Below are 26102 nucleotides of genomic sequence, written 5' to 3' on the forward strand. Positions count from 1 at the left end.
GGGTAGTTTGAGGCTATATGGGGAATTTCCTTGTTCTGAACTTGTCTCTGATGCAGCTCAGAGAGCAGAGAGAACCCCCCCCAGTATCCCCTCAATGAACGTTCGTCCACCATGGGCAAGTGGGTCTCGTGGAGCCTGTGGGTGGAGTGATGGCTGTGGCTGAGGGTGGCTGTCCTACCAGCAGATCAGTCACCTTGGTCCAGGAGGCCGGAGACAGTCCTGCGGGTTAAGGCAAGCTGAGCTGGACAAGGTTTGGAGAGGGAGCTCAGCTCCACGCTTCCTGGGGACTCAGCTGACATCTGCCCTTCCCCTCCTGTGCGCTCCTCAGGGGCTCAGCCTGACAAGTCAGCAGAGGGCTGGCTGCCTTTGGAGACTGCCCTTCAAGCAGTGACCAGAAAGGCTCTGGGTCACAGAGAAGGCTGAGGTCAGAAAGCTCAGGGCATGTGTCTTTCAGATTGGCCTCTACTGTTTGAAAAACCCTGTTCCTTAGAGGCAGGCCCTTGGAAGCCTCCTTCCTGCAGCCCCTGGATCCAGACTGATCCCTGTGCCAGAGTGGACCAGAGCCACCTGGGCAGGCAGTCTTGTCACAACAGAACACCAGAAAACTAGAGAGAGGAAGAGAGATTCTTATCCTGATTGTGATGTTTGGCTGGCGTCGGCATTTGCCTAAACTGACCAACCCATACCCTAGAAGGAGTGACTTTGGGTGTGTGCACTGCACCTCCACAAAGCTGGCTGTCACTCTTCATTCTTCAAAGCATTGAGAGCCATTCTTCAAAGCAGCCCCTGCCTCTCTACACTGTCCGGCTCCCTCTGCTCCTCTTTCCAAGGGCCAGAACCTCCGTCTCTGGCCACCAGGTCCCCTCCTGGCCACAGCACTGAACTTCCCCAGCTCCAGGCATCCAAGGTCAACCTCAAACTCTGGGTGGGCAAGTCCGCTGCAGTGCCTAGACAGCAGGAACCCAGCCCTGCTCCACCCCCACATTGCTCACAACTCACAGACTCAAGCGGAAACCAGCCTCCACCCCTGCCGCACACGCTGCCAGGTGACTCAGCGAGGCTGGCCCTCGAAGGGCTTCCCGGGCTTCCTGTGCTGCTTGCCACCACAGAACCCTGGTGGCAGCCCACAGATCCAACACTCAGGCGCGTTCGTCTGTTTCAATGAATGGTAATTACACCACTTGTTTCTTTTTCAACAACACAATGCCGGCATTCATTCTGTTTCCAAATCTGTTCTCGAATTCAGTTTTCATCTGGTTCTAGTTAAGTGTGCATTTTGTTTATTGCATATAATTTGGTTAAATAGTTAAAATACATCTTGATGAAAAACAGCCTTTAAAGTTGGGTGTGGGTTGTTGGATGGCAGAGATGGCATCAACCACCTACTTCCCACCCCCCAAGTCCTCTCTGACTTGCTAAAAAAGAGGCTGGAAAGGAATCTGGCCAGGCTTCCTACTGGAGGTGGTTTGCGGTCACTGATGAAGCCAACAGATGTGCATGAGTTGAAAGAGTGTCATCCTCCCCAAGTTGCCTGGCCACTGCCACTGAGGGTCTCGATGGCCCCGACAGGTCTTCACTTTCTCCTCTCAGGTAGGCAGTGCGCCCCGGGACAGGTGTCTTCACAGGGTGGGAGCCTCTGGACACAGAAGCTTGAGAGACACCAGTGCCCACCCGCCATGTGCCTGAGACGTAGAACAGACCGCTCCTTTGAAGCCCTGCTTTAGACCCTGAGCTTAAACCTGTCTTTTCTGGAATTGGCTGTGGGTACCCTGTGGGGGATGAGCCTGTGACCTTGCCATAAGGCTGGTTGTTTACAAGAGTCTGTACTTACCACGTGAATCCCCCCTCAGCAGCCCTGGTCCCCATTCAGCAACAGCCATCAACAGCAGTCCTTTGTACCTGCCGTTCCGTGTACTCTCTCAGAAATCAGCTCCAGACTGCCGCATCTCACAAGCTTCCCAGAGACCAAAACAGATGCCTCATGACCAGCGGCTTCCATTCCAAGCAAAGAGTCAGGTGAGTTCTCTAGAATGTTCTTGTCAGGACAGCCCCTGTCCCACGAGACCGACTGGGCATGGGAGAATGTCTTTGTGAGTAAAGTGCTTTGGAGTATTTGAAGACTAAGGGGCTATGGGTGACAGCCACGCTCTGTGGGCCCAGACCCCACAACCAACAGACCTCCTCTTGCCATAGGCACCAGCCACCTGCCTCATCCCTCTCCATGAAGGATGTGTGCCATGAGATGTCATTTCCCTTCCCCTGGGACCTGCCAACCCAGCCCCAGTGCTGAGCAGCCCCAACTTCCTTCCTCTGCAGAGCCACCCCCCACAGAGCTCAGCCTGCCGGCCCCACAGTGTGGCAGCCCCATCCCAAGGACCTCCCAGGAAACAGGCAGACCACAGCTGGACATAGAAACAGGCTGAACCCAGATCTGGGGGCAGCCCACTCTCTTGGGACGGCCGGCTGCTGTGTTCTGGATGGTACTGTTGTTAAATAAACCTTTCATGTTGTTTAGGCTCCTGACTGGAATCTGGGGTGCTCCTGCTCTCACATCTTTAGGACATACTTTGCCTCTTGCTTTACAAACCTCCTGTATCATGTTTTGACTGAGATCTTCCTTTGAGAACGTACAAACTGAGGAACCCAGCCCCCATCAGCATTGTACAACATCTGGGCTTCCTCGGGAACAGTTTCTCTCAATGTCTTCTTTTCCTGGGTATGAACCACACCTTTTTCTTTCTTTTCGTGTTCCATAATCTTTACTAAAAATTGGACATTTTTAATATTATCATGTTGCAATCCTGAAAATTAGATTTCTCCTGTCTCCCCAGGATTTGCTGCTATTTCTGCCTGTTATGGATGTTGTTTGTTTAGTGACGTCCTTGAACTGATAATGTAGATCTACATTATGTATTATGTGTGGCTACCAAGGTCTCTGGTTGGTGATCTTAGTCTTCAGATAATCATTAGACAGAGATGTTCTCTGAGTTCTGGAATCAACAGGTCTTCCAGCCTCTAGTGAGGAGCTCTGTGCATGTGTTGGGCATGCCATCGACCCTCAGCCGTTCAGTGGACAGCACTACGTTAGCCTTCACTTCCTGCTTATGTGGATGATCAGTAGGAGGTGAAACATCAGGGTTTTCTCAGGGCTTTCCTGAGCCTGAGTAGTGCCTTATGCATGTACGTAGCCTGATGGTTTCCCAGGAATATGTCGGAGCTTTTCAAGATCCTTCCTGGACATCTTCTTCCCCTGTTTTTCTGTATGTGATTTGTTCAGCTTTTTATCAGCCCGTATATTTTCCACCTCCAGCAGCTGCAAAGTTAAACAACCATCACGGATTATTTTTAGGAAAATAGTTCTGGGTGAATTGTAATGAAGATGAACCTTTCAACCGGGCTTTCCAGGGAATTCCCAAGCACACCATACAATGCTGCCCCAAATAAACCTATCATCTCCTGTCCGGTGGCTGCTGGTCTTCACCACACGTATGGGGATGTCAGCTTCCAAGGCTACGGTGGAGCTGGGGAAATAGGGAATCTGAATGGGACAACTTAAAATTCCTAAAAGCTCATTGTCATTATCAATGTCCCATGGTATTTCCTAAATAAACACTGCCCAGATTGTTGGAAACCTTGGTCGGCTTCAGAGTTCTGAAAAGAAGGTCTGACCACGGCTTTCGCCACGGCTCTTGTTAGTTTTGGCATGAAGAGGGCTCTCAGCAGCCCTCGCAGTGCCATCCATGCCAACATTGGGTTGGAATGGCTGCGTACTGACCATTAAGGTTCTGCCAGCCTCTTTACACACCTGATCACCCTTATCAAATGCCAGGCATTGAGAATGCTGCTCTGATGGCGGTGGCCTGCTTCTGTTTTTTATTAAGGGTGGCAACAAGGGGAAATGTTGCCTCAGTTCTGCACACGGCCACGAGGGAGGCTGGGACCTGCTGAGCATGGAGCCCTGCATCTGGGGAGCAGGCGAGAGATGCAGGGCCAGCCACGACCTGCCTTGAGCCCCGTGGCAGAATGTAGTTAAGTTTTGATAGTTCAGTGCTTTCCTGTCTTGTTTCAAGCTCCATCAGGCAGGAGCAGGGAGTGCTGGGTCATGCCTCACAGCTGAGGTCAGACCTGAAGCACATTCTCCCAACAACCCAAGGGGTGTTTTTCCTGGGGCTGCGGGGGTAGGCACTGAGAGAGCACTGGGTACTGGCCCTCTGGTCCTCTGGCTGCCCTGGTTTACTCCTGAGCCATGCTGACTAGGCCCCAGACACATCTTTGGGAGGACCCCTGTCCACCCTTGGAGTGCTCTCCGCACCCCTGTCTTCTGCTTGGTAGTCTGTGCCCTGCAACTAGGCCTCTCATTTCCCCATGGCTCAGCCCCATCTTAATGTGGGGTCCACCCTGCCTCGGTCCCCTGCCCCGCCATGATGGTCTTCGTCCTACCTGTCTCCTGGCAATCACTGTTTTCAGTGAGTATTGGGTCCTGAGAATGTGGCTACGCATGCTTGTCAGTCTTCAGGGCAGCAGAGTGTGATGGACACCACAGCCTACTCATGAGGGACAGCACTGGGGCAGCTTTGAGGTGGCCGCGCCAGGTCAGTGCAGGCCTAAAGGCTGTGCCTGCTGTCTCAGGGGTGGGACCCGAAGGAGGTATTTGAGGGGTCCAGCAGCCCCGGCCTGGTGTCCAGCTCTGGGCCCCCAGGGTTAGTGGACCTGGGAAACTGCACACGATCCTGTGAGGGCAGAGTCCTGGGCCCACAGCAGGCCCAGGGGAGATGAAAGGGGCCAAGCCCTGTGGATGCCCAGAGGGAAGCAGGGGTTGGCATAGAGCTGCCCCACGCTCCATCCCCTACACCTCTCCACTTGGTGTTCTCCATGTTCCTGGCAGGCTGTGTCTGGTCCAGATCCTGCATCTGTTCAATACAAATGTGAAGGAAAAACCAAGGCCCTTCCTCAAAATTGCCCAGGACCGAGCGCCCGGCCCTGCTCACCTTAGGACCTCTGTGGGCCTGGTGCTCTCCCAGCTCATGTGAGACAGGGCAGAAGGGACTGTGGCTCTGCAGTCAGAATTACCATCCCTATTTTATTCACATGATGTAGCACATAATTTAGAGATTAGAACTTTACAGCTTTCATTTCATGTGATTTATGTTTGCATTCAGCAAAACTATGACACCAATTTTTTTTTTTAACCCAGCTCCTTTCTGACCCCTTGCAGGGTCCTCAAAGCAACAACCCCTGTGGGAAGAAGGATGTATCCGAGAGCTGAGGCTCCTGGGAAGGCCGAGCCTGGGCCTGTCTGCTGTGCAGGGGCTGGTGAGGGGCTTGTAAGTGGATCAGGTGCTGACTTTGGTCAGTGGCAGTTAACAAGACAGAGAGGCTTGGGCCCTGTGCCATCAAGGGCAGCTTCCAGTTGTCACCCAAGTCCATACCTGGATGGAGGTCCAGGAGGCTGGCTGACATGTCCATGAACGGGGTCAGTAGACCTGGTGGCTGTGTCCCAGCCTGGCCAAAGTCATCAGCAGCCCTGGACCTGGGGCATGGACAGTGGTCAGCAGACGCCCTTCACGGTGGGTCTGAAACCCCCATTCACAGCCCATAACCTTGGCTGCCCTGCATCCCAGGGTCCCATATCACCCTAACCATCCTAAGTCTGAAGTTCCATGCTGCTCTCCACCTCCCTGAGCAGGGTCCATCACTGAAGGTCCCTCTTGCTCGGCAGAGGCCAAGCTCACCCCTCACAGTCATGGTGTGCCCCTTGTCCCTAGGTGGTGCAGGCCTGTGTCTCCTCTGCTAGGTCCTCAATGCACCCTGCCCACACTCGCTGACCACCTGACAGTATGATGGGCTGATTTGAAAGTGAGGTGACCCCATTCTGCTCAGATGTCTCACCCTGTGCGGAGTTGGCCCCCTTCCTGTTAGAGCCCACTTGCATAGAAGCCACACCCCGCCCACGGGCACCCTGACCGCCGTGTCTCTTAGCTATGGGCTGGTGCCAGCTTTCCCCTGAGTGGGTACAGGAGGCCAATCCTGAGAAGGCCACTGGGTGCTTCCACTCTATGAAACCTGTCTTGTGATTGTACTTGCCTCTCCCACACCTCTTCTTTATGCTTTCTGTTTTTTAAGCCGCCCCTCACCAGCGTTCAACGTCTTGAGAGGCAGAACTGCCGGCTTTCTGCTCCCTTGGCCCTGGCCAGAATAAATCCTTTGTCTTTGCTTATTTGGAATTTTGGGATAGCACCTTAGCAATGGGAGTGAGTGGCTGGAGCAGGAGAGCCCGCGAGTTCTTGGGGTGACTCTCCTGCAGGTGGCCCAGCACTCAGGGGACGGAGGGGTGAGCTCTCAGACTGCAGACCCAGGCCTGGGAGGGGAGGGCCTCAGGGACAGGCAGGCAGAGGACCAGCCATCCTGCGTTGGGTGAGGATCCTGGGGAGTGACAGCCACTGGGGGTCAGAGCTCCTCCCAGCCACGTCCCACTCAGCCCAGGGGCCCGAGCAGCAGCCCTGCTAGACTTACCCTAGGGGCACGCAGGCAGCCAGAGAAGGGCCTGAGGGTTGGCCCTGGGCTTCTGCAGAGGGTCCCAGGCAGGAAGGAGCTGCTCCGGGCCTCAGAGTGCTGCTTTGAAGCCATGTGTCCTGGGTTCTGGGAGGCTGTAGACAGGGAGCCTGAAGGAGAGGTGGCCCTGCAGTCAGGGGTAGCTCAGCCCACCTTGCTTGGGCCCCCCCCCAGGCTGTCCCAGACCTCAGCTAGGCTGGTACCTCAGGGTCTGCTGCTCCTCCTGGCTCTGGCGTCCCCTGCCCCTGTTTCTCCTAGGCTCCTCTCCCACAGTGGAGCCATCAAGAGTTGAAGTGAGTTCTTCCCATTCCCCAACACCGGCCCAGCAGGCGCTCCTAGAGTGCACCTGTCTGGTGCTGCCTCGTGGGTTCTGTGGGTTGGACGGGCTGCCCTAGGCAGGATCCCCACATGGCTGTCCCTGGCTCTGCAGGGATGCTGTGGACGTCTCTGGAGAGCTTTCGTGAGAGTGCTGCTCTCTGAAAGGTTGCAGAAACTGTGGGTATGCTGATTGCAGGGGGTGCCATGGCTCCCGCGGGAGCTCTTTGCTGGGCCTGGCTGCCCGGTGAGTTTGGCCAACATGCCGGTGGCTCCACACGTGCTTGTTAGGCACAGGCTTTACAAACACCCGTGGCCTCTGAGCTCTGCGGTGGACAGAGTTGTGCCATGTCAGGACTTGGTTTTGTCCCTCGATGTGTGAACCCCGTTTTCTTCGTGTATGTCTGGTGAATTCTTATTCTGTGAGGGATCTCTAGATGTTATAGTGAAATTCTTCTGGTGGAGAATGTTTCTAATATCCATTTAAAGAGTTAGTGAGACCCATGCTCTGTTCACTCCATGGGGCGCGGACCTGGAGCCTGCTGGGCGTGGTGCCCTTGGCTGCTGCAGGGATGACCCCTCAGGAGGATGCCTCCCACGGTGACTGAAGGGCTCCTGCTTCTCCCTCGACTCTGTCGGGTTTTGCTTCATGTGCTGGTCTGCTCCTGCAGGAGCGAATATTTGCTGTTGTTCTACCTGCCTGCCAGATTGAATCTGCCTGTCTCCCGTAGCCTGCTGTGGTGTGAAGTGAGGTTTTTGGAGAGAGCATGCAGCAGACCAGGAGCTCCCCCTCTGGCCTGCCTTAGGGTGGCTGACCACTTGGTCTGAGGCTGTCCGTCATCATCACTGTCTTCTGCCTTATGGTCTCTTCTGTGCTGCTTCCTGCAGGATGAGTTTCACATTCAGTCGACTTTTTGGAGTGAAGTGTTCCGTCCCCTTCCTGGCACCCTTGGCGGGATTCTATGTCTATTTCCCTGTGGTTGCCATGGGGATCTCACGCGGCATCCTGGAGTCAGAGCACCGTGACTCCCGTTCACTGTTCTCTCCGACTCTCCCGCGGGCCGAGCTTCTCTCTGCTCCTCCCTTCAGTGTCGAAGTCCAAGATGGCCCGCGTCCTGAGAACGGAACTGACGATCCTCAAGCACATTCATCTCTCGCCTCACGAGGAAAGCAGAAGCTGAGGTGTCCGCAGCCTTGGGGGCGCTACTGACTGGCCCTGATGAGCTCCACCTCTCTGCCTGCGGCAGATTCCCGCCTGGCACCCTCTGGCTCCACCCTGTGGGGCTCCCTGGAGCCCTCCTGCAGGGCAGGCGCAGTGGTAGCAATTCCCCAGCTTTGTTCTCACTGCGTCCATCTCTCCTTCACTTTGGAAGGGCAGTTCTGCCCATGCGGGATACTCAGCCCGGAGGGGTTTTGTTCCCTGGGCATCTGCTGGGCCTCACTGAGGCTGCCCTGGGTGTGGGTCTTTGAGTTTGTTTCCCTGGAACTCACTGAGACTCGTGGACGTCCACTGCTGTCTTCCTCCAGGTCTGGCCAGCTCCCAGCATCCTCCCTCCTTCCTCCTTCTCTCTGCCCACCTCGCTCTGCTCCTTCGGAGACTCTACCAGGCACAGATGGGTCCGCTCAGGGTCCCGCAGGTAGGCAGGCCTGTCCACGTTTCCACCGTCTCCTTTTCCTTCTGTTCCTCAGACTCAACCCTCCATTGCAAAGCCTTCGGGGCCTGCCTCTCCTGCTCAGACCTGCCCTGCAGTCTTTCTGGTGAATTTTCACCTCGCTTATTTTACTTCCCAGCTCAGAATTTCTCTTTGGCTTCTCCCCCAGGTTCCTCTCTGTGCAGAACTGCCATTCTATCTGGTCCTCCCTCTTGGCTCCCTTTCTTCTGTGAGGCAGCGTTCTGTCTTCCTTGGGTGACTGCTGCTTCTGTTTTTTTTTCTTCCACTGGGCCATCTGAGCTGTTTGTTTTAGGTCCATGATTTTCTTTATTGAAAATGACATTTAAATCAATGTGGAACCTCTGGACATCAGAGTCTCCCCTTCTCCCTGGGTTGGCCAGTTTTTGTTCATTTTGTTTTGATTGCTGCAGTTCGTCTCTGTGAGGATCAGCCTGGGAGGTGACGTAGACCCTTCTCAGGTCTTCCAGAGCCGCTCTTTCAGCCTACCCTGTCCCTCTGATTTCCTGATATGTTCAGTTGTTTTGCAGTGTCTGACTCCAAAAGGGGGAAAAGAGAAAAATTAAGATGTGTGGGGACTCCAGCCCTTCAAATCCAAGGCCGTCATTCTGCTGAAGGTTGAGGGTTTGCAGCAATGGGCAGGGCTAGCCATGATGGCCTCAGCTCTTGGCATCCATGTGATCAGCAGCCTGTAGCCAGAGTGCAAGTCCTGGCACGTGGGTAGAAGATTCCCCCCATCCACCCTGGTTCTGCAAGCCACGTGGATGTTGCCTGGGACAACTGCAGCCCCAGGGGAGGCTACTACATTCTAGGCACTCAGAGCTAACAAATTGCCACAACTTACCATCCAAGTCCTGGCAGACTCCAGAGCTCTAACACTGCAACCTCACATGGACCTTGCCCTGCAACCCCTGCCCGAGTGGGGAGATGAATGTTTGCTCCTTCCTGTACCACCATGTCCAGAATCATCTCCTCTGGGCAGCGATGACTGGCCTGGCACTGGATACTGTCTCCATATCCAGCACAGAGCAAATGTGACTAATGGAGGAGACCTGGTCTGAATTAGGCTTGTCCAGCCAGGCTGGGCAACCAAGGAGGCTCAGAAACCAGCACATGGGTAAAACTTCACTTCTCTCCCTTTAGGGCACCCAAAATCTTAGAGTAAATTGGCATATGACAGAAAAGCAGGAGAGTAGCATACAGGTTTTATATGGCACAGGAGTCCTCGTAGGACATGAAGACCAAGAGAAGCAGCTGGAGTCCGATAGTTAACTCAGCACTGCAAAGTGTGGAGGGTGAAGGCCTGACTCAGTTCCGTGGCAGGTGCAGGGGATCAGCAGCCCCTCCAGGTCTGTGCAGTGCTATCTCAGTCTCTGTGTCTGGTTCTTGAGAATTTGGTGTGCTTTTTCCTTCTCGTTCACGAAGAGGGTCTTTTTCAGGGGAACAAACCTGCCTGAAGGTCTGGGTGTATTTGTACCTCTGCTGCTCCTTCTAAGGGCCTTCACCCTGAGTGGTCAGCACACCAAGTGGCTGACCTCAACCCTTCATGGCAAATGTTCTCCCAGGCCCCAGCTGGTCATGGATGCAGAATGGACCCTGTGCTGCAGGTTGTTCCCCTGGCAGACCACAGATGGCACCTCTTGGTTGAAAGCTGCAGGTTCCTGTGCCTTAGCTCTGCAGAACTGCAGGTGTCTGAGCTAAGGTTCCAGGAGCATCAGGTCAGAAAAGAGGCCCTGCCACTGGGACAGAAATACATGGGTGGCTTCTATCTGGTTGCTCCTAGAGATGCTGGCCCTGAAAGAATGGGGTGCCAATCCAGAGGCCAGGAAAGTGGACCCAGCGCCTGGTCCCCTGCTCTGAGGCTGGTGCTGTCTCCTCGGCACGATCAGCCCTCCTGCTTTAGCCTCTTCTCAAGATGCAGCCCAGCTGACCAGCAGCTCCTTGCCCATCACCCCGGGGTGCCCCCACAGCTTGGGCGTCATGAAGCTATTTCTCCAGCCCAAAGGAGCCAGCTGCCACCCCTGGGGTCCATTGGCACACGAGGTAGGCCCAGCCTCTCTCATGCTACTCCCTCGTCTCGGGGGCTCCTCCCTCTGCTCAGCAGTTCCTTCAAAGCCTCTCTCTGCAAAACCTTAGTGTCCATGGAAGGGCCTCAGTGTAAGCCATCAGGGCCTTCAGCGGGGAACGGTGCTGAGAGCTGTATTCCAATCTGAGTCTGCATGAAGATCCCCAGACCTGGGCTCCTGCTCCCCCAGGTGCAACTGCCACGTGGTGGCCTTGAGAACACACCCAGGCAGCCACTGCCAGGCTCACAGAAGCCAGGTGGGCAGTGGAAGAAGGACAGTCCTCCCAGCAGGCAGCCTCTCCCTCCTACCTGTGGGTAGCAGAGTTGAGATCTTGGAATTCTGTTCCTATAAATGGCACAGGAGACAGTGCCAGAAGGTTCAGGGGAGAGATGATTGGATTGCGAGAGCCTTAGGCCAATCAGATAGTCAACCCATGATGGGATTAACCGAGTGGGCACTGAGGCGGGTGGGTGTGGCTGGAGGAGGTGGACACTGGGGCGTGGCTCGGGGTAGGTATTTGTATCTGGTGAGTTGAGCCTCTTCTCCCCGATGATGGGAGATGGTGAGTGGCATCTCTCTCTGCTTCCTGATCATGTGAAATGCAACCACTCTCTCTTGCCAAGATGTCCTGCCTCACCTCGAACCCCGAGGAATGGAGCCTGCTTTCGGTGGACTGAGACCTCTGAAACCGTGAGCCCCCAGGCAACCTTTCCTCCTCCTTGGTTGTTCTGGGTGGACCCTTCAGTCGGCAGGAAACCCCGACGAACACACACGCTAAGGAATAGGAACACCTTCAGCCTGAGCAGGCAGCGTGAACACTCTTCCACGCCCCGCCCTTCCTCGGCCAAGACCCTCTTCCCAGGTCCGTGCCCTGAGTGCTTCCGGCACACTCCTGCTGCAGCTGACTCCCCATGGAGCAGAGAAGTGCGGCCAGCTGCCATGGCACCACCAACTGTGAGGGGCACACACAGGACCCCGAGGAGATGGGGGAGGCTGCGCTTTCCCAAGTGGACTCACTGTTCTGCCAGTGCCAGTCCTGAGAGCACGACCAGAGGTCGGCAGATTCCCAGGGCCCTGGTGGCCCAGTCCCAAATCCTCACACCTGAAGGAGCACACAGCCTCCTGAGAGGCGGCAGCCACCGAGCTCTGCCCTCCAGAGGCTCCCAGATTGTCAGCCCCCAGCTGTGGTGCCACCCAGGGCAGGTCTCTGGGATTAGGGGGACCTGCCTGCCCTGAGTCCCAGGCCGTGTCCTCTGCTTTGCTGGTGTGTGTGGTGCTGTTTCCCAACCATACCTGGAGCCTTTGTTGTATGGCCTTTGGGAGGGTCAGGTCCTTGGTCAGAGCCAAACTGTTGTTGCCTCCCACAGAGGCTAGCTGGGGTCACATTCTACCAAACCTGTGGAACAAAGTCCATCCTGTCCTGAGGGTCCTGAGGCCACCAGCGCACCGGGAGCATGCACTTCAGACTGGTTTCCCCAGGCTGTGGTTGCAGAAGAGGACAGCTGCAAGATGGGCTGTTTCCAGGTGGGGAAATAGGAGGAAGAATAAGGAGTGTTCTCAGAGAGTGGGCTCAGGTCAACGGCTTCCCAGTCCACACTGATCCAGGGCCTTCCCCGCCCCACTGTAGAGATGCACTTGGTCTGGATGTTGTTGCAACTCCTGGGATGCTAAACTGAGCATGAGCTGGTGAGCACCCCACTCTGTCCCACTGTGCGGAGCACCAGCTGACCTGAGGCATGGACCCCACCCAGGGGCTAGGGTGAGGGCCAGTGGTTCCATAGAGCCCAGCACGTGTATCCTCAGGCTTGGTGACCTTCCCTGGCCCCAATTCCTTGACCACAGTGCAGTCATGAGCAGGGTTGTCTGAGGATCACACAAGGAGGAGAAACCACGTGAGCTCCCAGTGTGGTGGTGCAGGGCCCAGACTAGCCACCCGCCCTGCTCAGTATGTCCTGCCTATGTCTCTGCCCGGTTTCCAGTCTCTGCAGCACCGGGCCTGGCCCATGTACAGGGTAAATAAATGCAGGAGGGAGGGTCGGGGGTGTGGGTAGAACTAGGTGATACCGGCCTTAGAGTAACGCACCCCAGCACCTGGATATGGCCAGATTAAACGTGACAGTACAAGGCCAGCCCTGGTGCTCCACCAAGAAGATTACTGGGGCTGCAGCTGGCCTTGGAATTGCCTAGGGACATGCTCCAGCATCTGGTAGGGGCCTGTGTCCCCAGGGCAGTGCCCTCCGTCTCCTGATGTCAACTTATACACCAAGTCGTCCAAAGTGTGCACAGACCAATTCTCGCCTGTGCTCAGAATCTTGATCAAAGAACAGGCCTCTCCATGCCATAAAAGTCATTCAACTGCGTCACCTTCATGTCAGAAAATTATATTTTGGGAAAGACTGAGCTCAAGATTTTAAAGGACCCCTGGAAAGGGGCCAGTCTTCTGGCTGCCTCCACCTTGTCCTGGGGAGTGATGCGTGTAGAGGCTTACAAAACAGCTGAGAGGCCAGATCAGAGCACATCATCGGGATCAGGGTCCGGGAGAGGGCAGGAGGGTGTCCAGGCTGTGTCTCGGCTGCTGACTCTGTTGGTGGCTCCATTGTAGTCACAGCAGCATGCAGTAGACAACAGCTTTATTTTAGCTGTTTCTTTACAAAGAAAACTGACATGATATTGTAACAAGGATGAACACATGCTTTTCCAACCTTCTGTATCAAAAACGCTCTGCACACCACACAGGGCGGGCAGGGAAGCCTGCTCACAAGTGAGTCCCATGGCCGCTGGCCAACGCAGGCCCATCCCAGCAGACATGATCATGAGCATCAGACAGACCACGTGTGCAGACAGGAAGCCAGAAAGAAAGCCCAGGGCCAGCTTGCCCTTCATGACAGCCCATTCCCCAGAACCAGCCAGGGCCCCACGGCAGCACTGTGACCTCGTCTGCACCTCCTCAACACACCTGGGGAACAGGATCCCAGCACATGAGCCCCGGGAGACTCACTTACCCCAGAACAGAGGTTGCTTCTGAGGCCCAGGGCTCTCCACACCATCGAGAGCAAAGGCCCAGGGTCCTCTCCCTGCCCTGGGGTCTACCACGCGGCCTGCGCAGTGGTTTCATTAATGAGGTTCTGGCATTCAGTTAGTTAGAAGAGATCAAAATAAAACACACAGACAGTACCTTATTTTAATGCTAGGTCCGAGACGGCTTGGTCTCCCTGTTTCCCTGCCTCCAGCCGCTCAGCAGGGCAGCGAGGATTACTCTGGGCTAGCAGGAGAGAGAGAGAGCGAACACGCCGGGGATCAGCCTTTTATTGGGGGGAAACAAGAGATTCAGGGGAGAATTCCATCCAATGAAGGTTGAGGGGGGGCTGCACTCCAAGGTCAGGGTCAGTGATTGGGTCTCCAGGGTCAGTGGTTACGCACACCCCCACACGGATGGGCTCTCTCATCAGGAAAGGGTCGGGATAACTCCGACACAGCCAGAGTGCCTCAGGCCCTTAACGGGAGTCACCCAATCACGTGTCAGAATGGCTCCCCACACTGGGGGGCTGCTGCTGCTGGCCCAGGCCCCCCTCAGAACCACCTTAGTGAGGCTGTACCAAGGAGCACCTAGCCCCCAGCACAGGAGGGTGGACCTGGATTTCTCGGCTGCAGCGGGTCTGACTGGCCCTGGCCATCCCAACCGTGACAGCCTCGTAGTGCATGCTGGGAAAGACGGTAGAGGGTTCGAGGGGCCTGTGCTGGCAGTGCCCACCAGTGTGAAGGTACAGCTCTGTTAGCGGTTGCAGGGTGATCCCACAGGGATCTCTGTTTTGCTGAGCTCGGTCCACTTGGCCCTGGCCCGTGAGCACTCAGCTCCTGGGGACACAGGCGGTGCTAGGCCCCAGGTGCAGCTGTGCAGAGATCCGAGCCGAGGACTCACATTCTGGGCCAGGTAGCAGTGGGCAGGGACCCAGACAGAAAAGAAGCAGCAAGCCATCTGTGCAGTATTCTGTGTCTGAAGCCAGGCAGGTCACAGTGGAGGACCCCAGAAAATCCTGTCAACAGGTAGGGATATTTCAGGTCATGTGGCCAGAGAGGGTGTAGCAGGGATTTGCTATACCTGTCAGGGTCCAGCCCTTGGGTAGTGTCAGGGGCTAAGGAACCTCTCCAGAGGCCAGTGTTGAGGCCCAGGACCTGAGGACACTGCGGAGCTCCCCTAGAGTACAGGCCCTGAGGGGCTCTACAGGACCCAGACCCTGAGACAAACCCCACGGCAGCAAATTGAGGACCCCAGCTGGGCCCCACAGTGTTAATGGTTTCTGTTTCCCTGCTCCACCTGGACCACCAAGCAGTTAGTCCAGGACCTCCTGCGAAGCTGACCCACGCTGCTTATGGGTCACAACAGCCAGGCTGTGCCCTGCAAGCCCAGGACACAGCACCACCAGCAAGTCCTCCTACAAGGGGGGCCCAGGGCTCCTCCTCTGTGCTGCTGTGGCAGAGACCAGCCAGCAGGAAGCAGAGATGGGCATTCAGGCCAAAACCTTCTAATCACAGAGACAGTAATTAGGTTTCCAAAATAAGGACCATGGAAAGACATGGGCAGCTGAGTCCTGTCCTCCAAAAGAAAAAGGCCAACCCAGCAGGTTGGAAAAGAGAGAGAAGCCATGCTCCCCCAGCCCTCAGGTGGGACACACCCACCTCCTCCACCTCCCCTGCTCCCCCAGCCCTCAGGTGGGACACACCCACCTCCTCCACCTCCCCTGCTCCCCCAGCCCTCAGGTGAGACACACTCCTCCTCCTCCACCTCCCCTGCTCCCCCAGCCCTCAGGTGGGACACACCCACCTCCTCCACCTCCCCTGCTCCCCCAGCCCTCAGGTGAGACACACCCTCCTCCACCTCCACCTCCCCTGCTCCCTCATCCCTCAGGTGGGACACACCCTCCTCCACCTCCCCTGCTCCCCCAGCCCTCAGGTGGGACACACCCACCTCCTCCACCTCCCCTGCTCCCCAGCCCTCAGGTGGGATACACCCCTCCTCCTCCACCTCCCCTGCTCCCCCAGCCCTCAGGTGGGACACACCCACCTCCTCCACCTCCCCTGCTCCCCAGCCCTCAGTGGGATACACCCCTCCTCCTCCACCTCCCCTGCTCCCCCAGCCCTCAGGTGGGACACACCCACCTCCTCCACCTCCCCTGCTCCCCAGCCCTCAGGTGTGACACACCCCTCCTCCACCTCCCCTGCTCCCCAGCACTCAGGTGGGATACACCCCTTCTCCTCCACCTCCCCTGCTCCCCAGCACTCAGGTGGGACACACCCACCTCCTCCACCTCCCCTGCTCCCCAGCCCTCAGGTGTGACACACCCCTCTCCACCTCCCCTGCTCCCCAGCCCTCAGGTGGGACACACCCCTTCTCCATCTCCCCTGCTCCCCCAGCCCTCAGGTGGGACACACCCCTTCTCCATCTCCCCTGCTCCCCCAGCCCTCAGGTGGGACACACCCTCCTCCTCCACCTCCCCTGCTCCCCAGCCCTCAGGTGGGACACACCCTCCTCCTCCACCTCCCCTGCTCCCCAGCCCTCAGGTGGGACACACCCCTCCTCCACCTCCCCTGCTCCCCAGCCCTCAGGTGGGACATACCCTCCTCCTCCACCTCCCCTGCTCCCCAGCCCTCAGGTGAGATACACCCTCCTCCTCCACCTCCCCTGCTCCTCCAGCCCTCAGGTGGGACACACCCCACCTCCACCTCCCCTGCTCCCCAGCCCTCAGGTGGGACACACCCACCTCCTCCACCTCCCCTGCTCCGCAGCCCTCAGGTGAGACACACCCTCCTCCACCTCCACCTCCCCTGCTCCCTCATCCCTCAGGTGGGACACACCCTCCTCCACCTCTCCTGCTCCCCCAGCCCTCAGGTGGGACACACCCACCTCCTCCACCTCCCCTGCTCCCCCAGCCCTCAGGTGGGACACACCCACCTCCTCCACCTCCCCTGCTCCCCAGCCCTCAGGTGGGATACACCCCTCCTCCTCCACCTCCCCTGCTCCCCCAGCCCTCAGGTGGGACACACCCACCTCCTCCACCTCCCCTGCTCCCCAGCCCTCAGTGGGATACACCCCTCCTCCTCCACCTCCCCTGCTCCCCCAGCCCTCAGGTGGGACACACCCACCTCCTCCACCTCCCCTGCTCCCCAGCCCTCAGGTGTGACACACCCCTCCTCCACCTCCCCTGCTCCCCAGCACTCAGGTGGGATACACCCCTTCTCCTCCACCTCCCCTGCTCCCCAGCACTCAGGTGGGACACACCCACCTCCTCCACCTCCCCTGCTCCCCAGCCCTCAGGTGGGACACACCCCTTCTCCATCTCCCCTGCTCCCCAGCCCTCAGGTGGGACACACCCCTTCTCCATCTCCCCTGCTCCCCCAGCCCTCAGGTGGGACACACCCCTTCTCCATCTCCCCTGCTCCCCCAGCCCTCAGGTGGGACACACCCTCCTCCTCCACCTCCCCTGCTCCCCAGCCCTCAGGTGGGACACACCCTCCTCCTCCACCTCCCCTGCTCCCCAGCCCTCAGGTGGGACACACCCCTCCTCCACCTCCCCTGCTCCCCAGCACTCAGGTGGGACACACCCCTCCTCCACCTCCCCTGCTCCCCAGCCCTCAGGTGGGACATACCCTCCTCCTCCACCTCCCCTGCTCCCCAGCCCTCAGGTGAGATACACCCTCCTCCTCCACCTCCCCTGCTCCTCCAGCCCTCAGGTGGGACACACCCCACCTCCACCTCCCCTGCTCCCCAGCCCTCAGGTGGGACACACCCTCCTCCTCCACCTCCCCTGCTCCCCCAGCCCTCAGGTGGGATACACCCCTCCTCCTCCACCTCCCCTGCTCCCCCAGCCCTCAGGTGGGACACACCCCTCCTCCACCTCCCCTGCTCCCTCATCCCTCAGGTGGGACACACCCTCCTCCTCCACCTCCCCTGCTCCCCAGCCCTCAGGTGGGACACACCCTCCTCCACCTCCCCTGCTCCCTGCAGCCTAGAGGTGGTTCCTTCACTGCCTGAGGTTGGAGTTGGAAGGTCTGATGCCTTTCACTGCAGGTTCCAGTGGCAGAGGGGGTGTGCTGCATCTGACCTTGTACAGAGGATTCATGGGCCAGCATGTGGTGTCACCTTGGGGGTGGCTCTGGCGGAGGCCTTTGGAGAGACCACCAGGAGGACGTGCAGAGCTCACCACCTGGCAGTTTCCTTCATCCTCCAGCCTGTCTCAAAGGAAAGGAAGACAGCCCCAGAGCAGGAGTCAGGACCGCAGGGCCCACCCTGCCCCAGAGCCACCCACGTGGCTGTGCCTGCCACAGTCCCCACTGTGGAGTGACAGGCCCAGCCTCGGGCCAGCACAGAGGAAAAGTGTGCCCATGGCCCCAAAGCCCAGCCCTGGGCAGCTCCCTTGGCCTGGATACAGCCTGAGCCGGAAGAGAACATGGCCTGCACCTGCTTCAGTGAGCCCCAGAGGGGGTGCCCTGCACCCGAGGGTCTGCCTGACACACTGTAGAGGCCCCTGAGACCCTACTCCATTGTGGGTGCTTGCTGACCCGCAGGCTGGACAATTCCTCACCCACATCCACACTGAGATCGCCTCAGACTATGGCTCTGGAGAGCGCTGTCTGGGACCCCCCTGTCCCCCAGCACCCAAATCACAGCCATGGCCTGGATGGCTGAACCCTCTCTCAGGACAGGGAGACAGGGCCACCAAGTCTGCACCCTTCCAAACCCAGGGCACAGTTGCTTCCAGACGCCACTGTGTGCTACTCATGAGACCCACATGGTGCCCACGTCTATGCCGGGGCTGCATGGCTGTGGCTTGCCAGGCCCTCTGCAAACAGGTCCCGAGCCAGAATCGGGAACCAGCGCTTCACACACTTTGACAGAATCGAAGAAGCATGATAATGTTCAGGGCTAAATTTGGCTGTAATTACTGTGAACCACATAAATCAGAAGGAGCAAAGACATTTCTCTAAAATCTCAGAGCAGGGAAGAGAAGGTGAACACCCATCCGTGCCTCAGAAAATTCATCCTGAAAGCAAAGTCCAGAGGCTCCCACCATGTGAAGACCCTGTCCAGAAGGTCCCTGTGAAGGGAAGGGAGAGGCCAAAGGGGCAGAACGGAGCAGCCCAGGACACATTAATTAACAACCTTAGAGCTCCCTGTAGGCAGGGGCCATTCCTGGGACAGTTACCTTAGCAACAGGTCGGAACAGGGGCAGGTTCTTGAATAAGAGTGGAGGAAGGGTTCTGCAGGAATTAACATTTCAATCCCTGGGGCAGTCTCCAACTCACTAAATAGGACTCATTAAAATTGGCCTCCTTGATCCAACCTGACTCCATTACCTGTCTATACTGCCTGTCTCATTCTGGCTTCAGTGGCTTCCCTTCCCTGAGCTGGGACCAGGCCGTGCCTTTGGCGAGGCAAGGGTTAACGCTGGTCCTGCATCGTGCCAGGTGCCTCTCTGCGCTCTCAGCTCTCACACTAATTATGCTGCCAAGTTGGAGTCCAGGGGCCAAGCAGCTGGTTCAGGCCTCCCTACCTGCCCACGGAGAGGCCTGCACAGGGCTGCTCCAGGCCACAGCCCTGGCCCCTGAGACATTGGGTGCTGGGCCCAGCAGGGGTGGCCACTCAGTTTCTCTCTGTGATGAACCAGAGAATCCACTGGGCTTGTGTACAGAGGAGCACTGACCCGAGGACACAGGCGGCCACCCAGAGTCCCCTCACCAATGGTGTTCTCCACCTGTGCATGAGGCATGAGACACAGTCCCCTGCCACAAACTGTAGGGCCATGGCCACACTCTCCCTGGTCAGGGCTATTGTCACATGCTGTCACTGCCAGCCCTGACATGGGCTGGGTACAGGATGACCTAGGTCCTTAGGTGGAGCTCGCAGGCCATGGCAGGACTCTCATGGCGTGGGAACAGCTATGTGCCCCATGGGCAGGAGCGCGTCACAGCCTCAGGGGACCTGGCCGTGCAGCTCGTCCAGAGCAGAAACCCCACCAATGGCTCCCTGGGTCTGCTGCAGCCGTCAACTGCCTGCACCCAGGCCATCTCCTCCACGGTTGGAGACAGTCCCCCAGTGCCTGTGACCCACGAAGGGGTAGTGAGCGGCTCCCGTTCCACCCACCCCACACCCTGCTGTCCCCCATAGGAGGAGACCGGGTGGACTCAGGACCCAGGAGGACCTTTCTACTGTTGCTCTTAAGTCAAGACCAAGGCTTGTGAGGGGCAAGGGCAAGATGTGGAGGAGACTTCAGGGTACCAGACTGGCTCAGTACCTCAAAAAAGGCTTGGGAAAGCCAGCCTCACGGTGGCCTCTGGCCTCCAGCACAGATGTTACAGGCTGGGTGGCCTTGAGTCACAGGCCCAGGACTTGTTGCCCTGAAAAGTGGGCAGGGCCTGGTCTGGAACATCTTTGCATATCCAGAAGCCACCAATGCCTTGGCTGCTTGTGGCGGGAGTCACCATGGGGCTGGTGAGCCATGGTTTCCCTCTGGGTTGAGACACTGGGGAGGCCCATGTCCGGCAGCCAGCCCCGGCCATCAGACTGGAAGGCAGCAGGAGGGAGAGTTACCATGAACCCCACCCCCCAGGGTTCTACAGGTTCCCCCTCAGCATGACTGGAGCTATGGCACTGTGAAATGAGATCCCAGTGGCTTGAAGACGATTCTCCTAACTGCCCCAGAATGAGAACAGATGGCCCAGGCCAGGGCGATCTCCCGGGAGTCATGTGAACACAGGCCAGTGTCAGAATGAGGCAAACACCCCAGACCTGCGGAACGTCTGTGGCCAGGCCTGCAGGAGAGCTGGGAAGATGACCCTGGAAAGGAGCTGCCCACCCGTGGGCCACATGGATTGCAGATGAGCAGCTCATGCCATGGTCTCCCCACAAGCTCTCTCTGTAGCTCTGTCTGTCCAGGACAGTCCCTGTGACCCCAGGCAGGAGGTGTGTCTGAGTCCGTATGGCACTCGGCTCTGTACACGCCTGCAGCTCAGAGTCACATGGGTTGGGCCCTCATGGTCTGGGCATTCAGGTTGGGGGCTGGACATTTGCTTCCAGAGGGGACCAGGCAGCCCATGCTTGGTGACCTGAGATCCTCTGAGAAGGAGCCACTCTGGGCACCAGCACCTCAGACCCCAAGGCCACTGATGTCCACAGTGACCTGTAAGAAGTATCCTTTTGAGACAAAGATGATTCTGCAGCTGGATGGCACAGTTCCCTGGCCAGAGTCCACCCCCACAAGGGTACCGCGATCACTGCTGTGCCCACTGTGGTCTCTGTGACTTCGTGCCTTGTTGGGTGGGGAGCTCAGTTCCATGTACCCCAGGCCTCCATCTACTAGCCCGGCCACAGACCCCCCAGGATCTGGGGCTGAGGAGTCCTCTGGCAGGTCTGTGGCACCGCACCAGTGTATCCTTGGGCATGGGTCTGCCTGGAGGGTGCCACGGCGTGGGCCAGGCAATGGCGTGGGCGGGCAGTTCCTATGGCCCCAAGGGCACCACAGCTTCAAAGCAGGGCAGGAGTCCCTGCAGTGCCCATCACCACTGTGGTCCTGGCAGCCTCCTGAGGCCGGCAAGCCTGCCTCCATGCCACTCTCTGCAGGGAGCCCGTGGTCTCCTCCAGCACCTTAGACCCTCGTGCCCTGGTGGAGCCGGACTCTTCAGGCTCCAGAATCCACTTGCCCAGAGAAGCAGATCCTCCAGCGGCCTCTACACTTGCAAAATGAGCTGTTCGCATGGCAAGCTGAGACCACAAAGTCTTGCGCAGGAATGTGGCCACGTGGCCCTCTTGGAGCATTAGGCAGCCACGGGCAGTGGCATTATCGCCTCTCTAGCATCCTGTGGCTTTTGCACATAAACAGACAGAATGACGGACATGGCCCAGGCAATGTCATGCCCAAAGCAAATCTGAACAGCCCAAGGTCAACTCAGGTGGCGGCTTTGGGAGCCTGGAAACTCACTTCCATTACATCTTCAGAAAAAGTAAGCTCCTGAGCTGCACCCCAGGAGCTTCTGCTGCACCCTCAGGCTGGGCTTGGACAGTCTGGAGACAGAGTCTCTGACCCGGTACTGCCTCCCAGCTCAGGCCCTTGGGTCCCAGGCCCCGGGTGCCCCAGCTTCTCCTCGTGCAAACAGGACCTGCCTCACCATCCACACCTGGGACGTCCCCTCGGCTGCCCGACCCTCCCAGTTCACAGCGGTGGGAGGCAGAGGAGCCCAGTGCGACCGTCTGGTAGAGGAAATCCCTGGGCAGTGAAGCACATTCGAGGATATGAGGACCACGTGGAACCTACACGAGGGGCCGGGGGGCAGGACCGAGGTCTGTGCGGGAGGGGGTGGGCCCTGTGCAGAGTCGGACGCTGCCCTGGGCTCCAGGTCCTAGGACTGAGCCTGCTGGGGCCCGCGTCTCCACACTCCTCCCGGTGTGGGTCAGCCAGCAGGACACACGAGCCGTGGTGGGAGGGTTGAGGAGTAGGGAGGCCCCTGGGGCTCCTGCGTCCACTGTGCCCTGCTGGCCATGGCATGAAGGGGAAGGCAGGCGCCGGAGGACAGCTCAGAGGTGAAGAAGCTCAGGGCAGGTGAAGGCCGGGGATGGCGAGGGGTAGTGGGGATGGTGTGGCCGCCCGCCCCTCATCTGGGCTTCTGGGGGCACTGGGCAGCCTTGAGGCCAGGCTCAGGGCACCTTCATCACCAGCTGCAGCCTCACTGTGCGTCTGTCCCAGCTGCTGACTGGGTGTAGGGGGTGGGGGGAGGATGAGAAGGGGGTGCTCTGCAGTCTCTGAGAGGTGAGTCACCTGGAAGTCACTCTGTATCAGCAGTGGCTGGAGCTGAGCTTGCAGAGCATGAGGCCCCCACATGGAGTCCCTGGAGGAAGCGGGCCTCTCCCGCCAGGCATTATCAATATTGCCCCTAGTGAGGGATTTACTGAGAATCCAAAGCAGGTGTCTTCCTGGTTAATTAAGACCTGCACCTTCCCAGGGGCTCTGTGTGGCTTCACCAGTGCCTCCCTCGAGGAGCCAAGTCCTCAGCCAGCCTGCTGGAGGAGCCCGAGGAAGGTTGGGCCTCCGGATGGCAGATAGCACTGTCCACGTGTGGAAGTGGTGGGCCTCCTGGGCACTGGAGGTGCAGGACGGTGTCTTCAGCCAGGGACCAGCATGGGGCTTGCTCTTTGGAAGACAGAAGAAGACAGAAGGGTCTGGCTCCATTGTGCTGTGCTTAGCATCTACCACCCATCCAGCCCTCCACAACCTGGGGAGCTGGTGAAATTACAGCACACGGGTGCCTCCTGACTCTCCCCGCTTCCCTCCTCCTGGCCAGCACCCTCTACCAGGGCCACAGGCCCTCGGCTCCCAGGAAAGCGGCAGCATGTGGACAGGCTCTTTTGTGTCCCTGTAGCTCCTATCTGGGACCAGGAGGGCCAGGCCAGACCTGCTTGACGAACCTCCAGCCCACAAGAGGGTGGGGGAGCTTCAGAGAACAGGCCTCTGAGGTGCTGGACAATAGTGTCAGCTTCCTGCACCCAGGACAGCCCTACTCACCTTCGCCCTGCCCCAGACCTGCAGTGGCAGAGCAAGACATCTTGGCTGGGGTCCCTCCCCACAGCACTAGAGAGGTTCATCCAAATGGACCATGTCTGTGGCCAAGCAGAGCACTCATCTGCTCCCGTGAATCGTCTTCAACCCCCTCAGCTGGCAGCCCTATTCTCGGGTCAGACCCGTGTATTTTCCAGAGTAAACGAAATAAGATATTTAAAAACTCTGATCAGAGAAACAACGTGCAAGCCCATGGCTCCCAGGGCAGTCTGGGATCCCAGGAGGATCCTACTAGCAGGTCTGGGAACCAGGGAGAGTCAGGTAGGAAGGACCTTCCAGATGTCTGATCAAGGGCTTCTGAGAACTCACGGTTCCTACCCTTTGCTCAATACCCAGGCATCACTGCGGAGGCCATGACCCAGGACAAGTCTGGTCCCAGCAGCAGAGTGACTGGTGTCCCAGCAGCATCCTGCCGAGCAGGATGCCCACATATGAGTGTCTGTGATTATCTAATCAATGAATAGGGTCAGAAGTGCCAGCACTGATGATCTCCCTCCTTTGTACCAGATTATTTGCAATCAAAGCACTCCATCAAGACAACAGGAAGAGAGCTAAAAATAGAAGCCTCGTGGGGCTGCCCGCCCACCCCGCTTCCTCCTGCTCCCTTCGCTCAGAGCTCACGTCCAGTCCTGTGCAGCACTCCTGAGGCTCAGAGAGGCCTGGGCACCCCATGGAGGTCACAGACCTGTCACATCCAACGACAATTTCCTCGGCCCCGTTCATCCCCAGAAGACAGCCAGAGTTAGCATTGTAGTTGTTACTTTTGTGTCCCCGTAGCTCCTATCTGGGACCAGGAGGGCCAGGCCAGACCTGCTTGACGAACCAGGTGTCAATAGTGTCAGCTTCCTGCACCCAGGAGAGCCCTACGCACCTTCATGAGTAGGGCCACATGCTTCAGCGTGTCTGGTCCTTGCAGCCTTGATAAAGGACTTCCTTGAAACCTGCATCATCTCAGCTGAACTGCGGCTCCTGGGGCCCAAACATACGGAAGGCACATGGGAGCCCCATTACCAGCAGCAAGGGCCACTTGCTGTGCACCTGCCTTTATGTCACACACACTCACACATGCACACACCCCCTGTGTGATCACACACACGCATGCACACATTCACCTATCCATCACACACATGCACACATGCACCCACCTGTCCATCACACACACACACCCACCTGTGATCACACATGCATGCACACACACACCTGTCCATCACACACACACGCCCACCGGTGATCACACATGCGTGCACACACACACCTGTCCATCACACACACACGCCCACCGGTGATCACACATGCGTGCACACACACACCTGTCCATCACACACACACGCCCACCGGTGATCACACATGCGTGCACACACACACCTGTCCATCACACACACACGCCCACCTGTGATCACACATGCATGCACACACACACCTGTCCATCACACACACACACACCTACCTGTGATCACACATGCGTGCACACACACACCTGTCCATCACACACACACACACACCTGTGATCACACATGCGTGCACACACACACCTGTCCATCACACACGCACGCCCACCGGTGATCACACATGCGTGCAGTCAGGAACAGTCAGGAAATCTGCCCCTCCTACCTGGAAGACCAACGACCCTCACACCCGGCTCCAGCAGTTACCAGGACACGCCTCCTGGCTCAGGCACAGGTCCATGACACTGAGTGTGGCAGAAACAGCCCATCTTACTGAGCAGGCTTCTTGAGCCCCTGCTAGGCCCGATGGACATGGGGCCCGGAGGCCTCATGGTCCACGTCATGTGCACCAGGGGGTGGCTTTCACTCCTCTCAGGATCCAGGCTCTGAATGCTGCGGCAGAATTAAGTTTGAATCACACAAATCTGGAAACTCAATTGTCACTTGGGTGACCTTGGGTTTTTGGAGGCTAAAAATACCTGAACTCTAAGCTTGGCAAATGATCTCAGCAAAACGGCCATTAGCAGCTGCAGCTCTGGCATGGGGAGGGCTGTCCTCCACCTCCTTCCTCAGCTGCTGGCCACTGCTCAGAGAATCAGCACTGTCAGAAGACTGGCCTCCCCCCAGGTCACCCACAGCATGTGTGCAAAGAATTTGCTGAGCTTCTGTCAGGCACTGCTTGGGGGACATTTCCTTAGGCCTCAAGTAGTGGAGAGTGCGCATCCTGAGTGTCTCAGAAGAGCCAAAAAGGGTTTTCTGGGTGCGACTCACAGCTCCCGGGTGGTCCCACCCGGGTCAGGGGCTTTTGCAAGCAGTGTTGGCCCCCGTGGGCCTTGGAAGAGAGGGGCCGAAGCTGCTGCCCGATCCAGTTCAGACCTCACTGGGCATCTGAGTGCACTTTGCTTCTGTGGCCGATCCATCAGGGTTTTTGAAAGACCTCGCCACACTTATAAGGTAAGCCCGTAAAACCGTCTGCCCCATTTCCCCATCAAAATGAAAATAGTCAAACCCACTGTGAGGCCAGCAAGGTGAGGCCGCAGGTGCCTCCAAGAGCAGCAGCCGGAGGCACGTGTATCTTCACAGACGGTGGGTGAGGGGAGCAGCTGGCTCTTCTGGGAACTGCTGCGACCTCCAGGTCACAGGGTCAGAGCCACTGCGGTCACCCAGCCTGGGTGGATCTGCATGGAGCAGAGTGTCCAGGCCACAGTGGGGTGGACGTGGGCTGCCCTCGTCTGGCTGCTGACCTGCAAACCAACAGAGGAAAGGCCACCTGTGTCCTCCAGTTCAGGGACTCGGGCTCAGAACGTGTGACAAGTGAAGCTCCCAGGGTACTGCGGCTCCCTGGCCTTCCCTGCTCACGGGAAGACCACTTATCTCACCGCTCCAGGGCTGGCCAGGGCTGGTGACCCAGGGCTGCAGCATGGTCAGGAGGAGACGGAACTCCTGGCT

General features: G+C 57.9%; 1 long non-coding RNA gene across 1 annotated transcript; it reads right to left on the reverse strand.

Moving 5' to 3' along the window:
• Positions 1-22717: 22717 nt before the first annotated feature.
• Positions 22718-25211, reverse strand: LOC308634318. Its single transcript, XR_014018996.1, has 4 exons — positions 25133-25211; positions 24861-25046; positions 24080-24177; positions 22718-22782 (listed from the first exon to the last, which is right to left on the reverse strand). It is a non-coding gene; the product is annotated as an uncharacterized lncRNA (long non-coding RNA).
• Positions 25212-26102: the final 891 nt, after the last annotated feature.

This window comes from Spermophilus citellus, assembly GCF_964194105.1.
Source record: "Spermophilus citellus genome assembly, chromosome: 15".
In the NCBI taxonomy this organism is placed as follows: domain Eukaryota; kingdom Metazoa; phylum Chordata; class Mammalia; order Rodentia; family Sciuridae; genus Spermophilus; species Spermophilus citellus.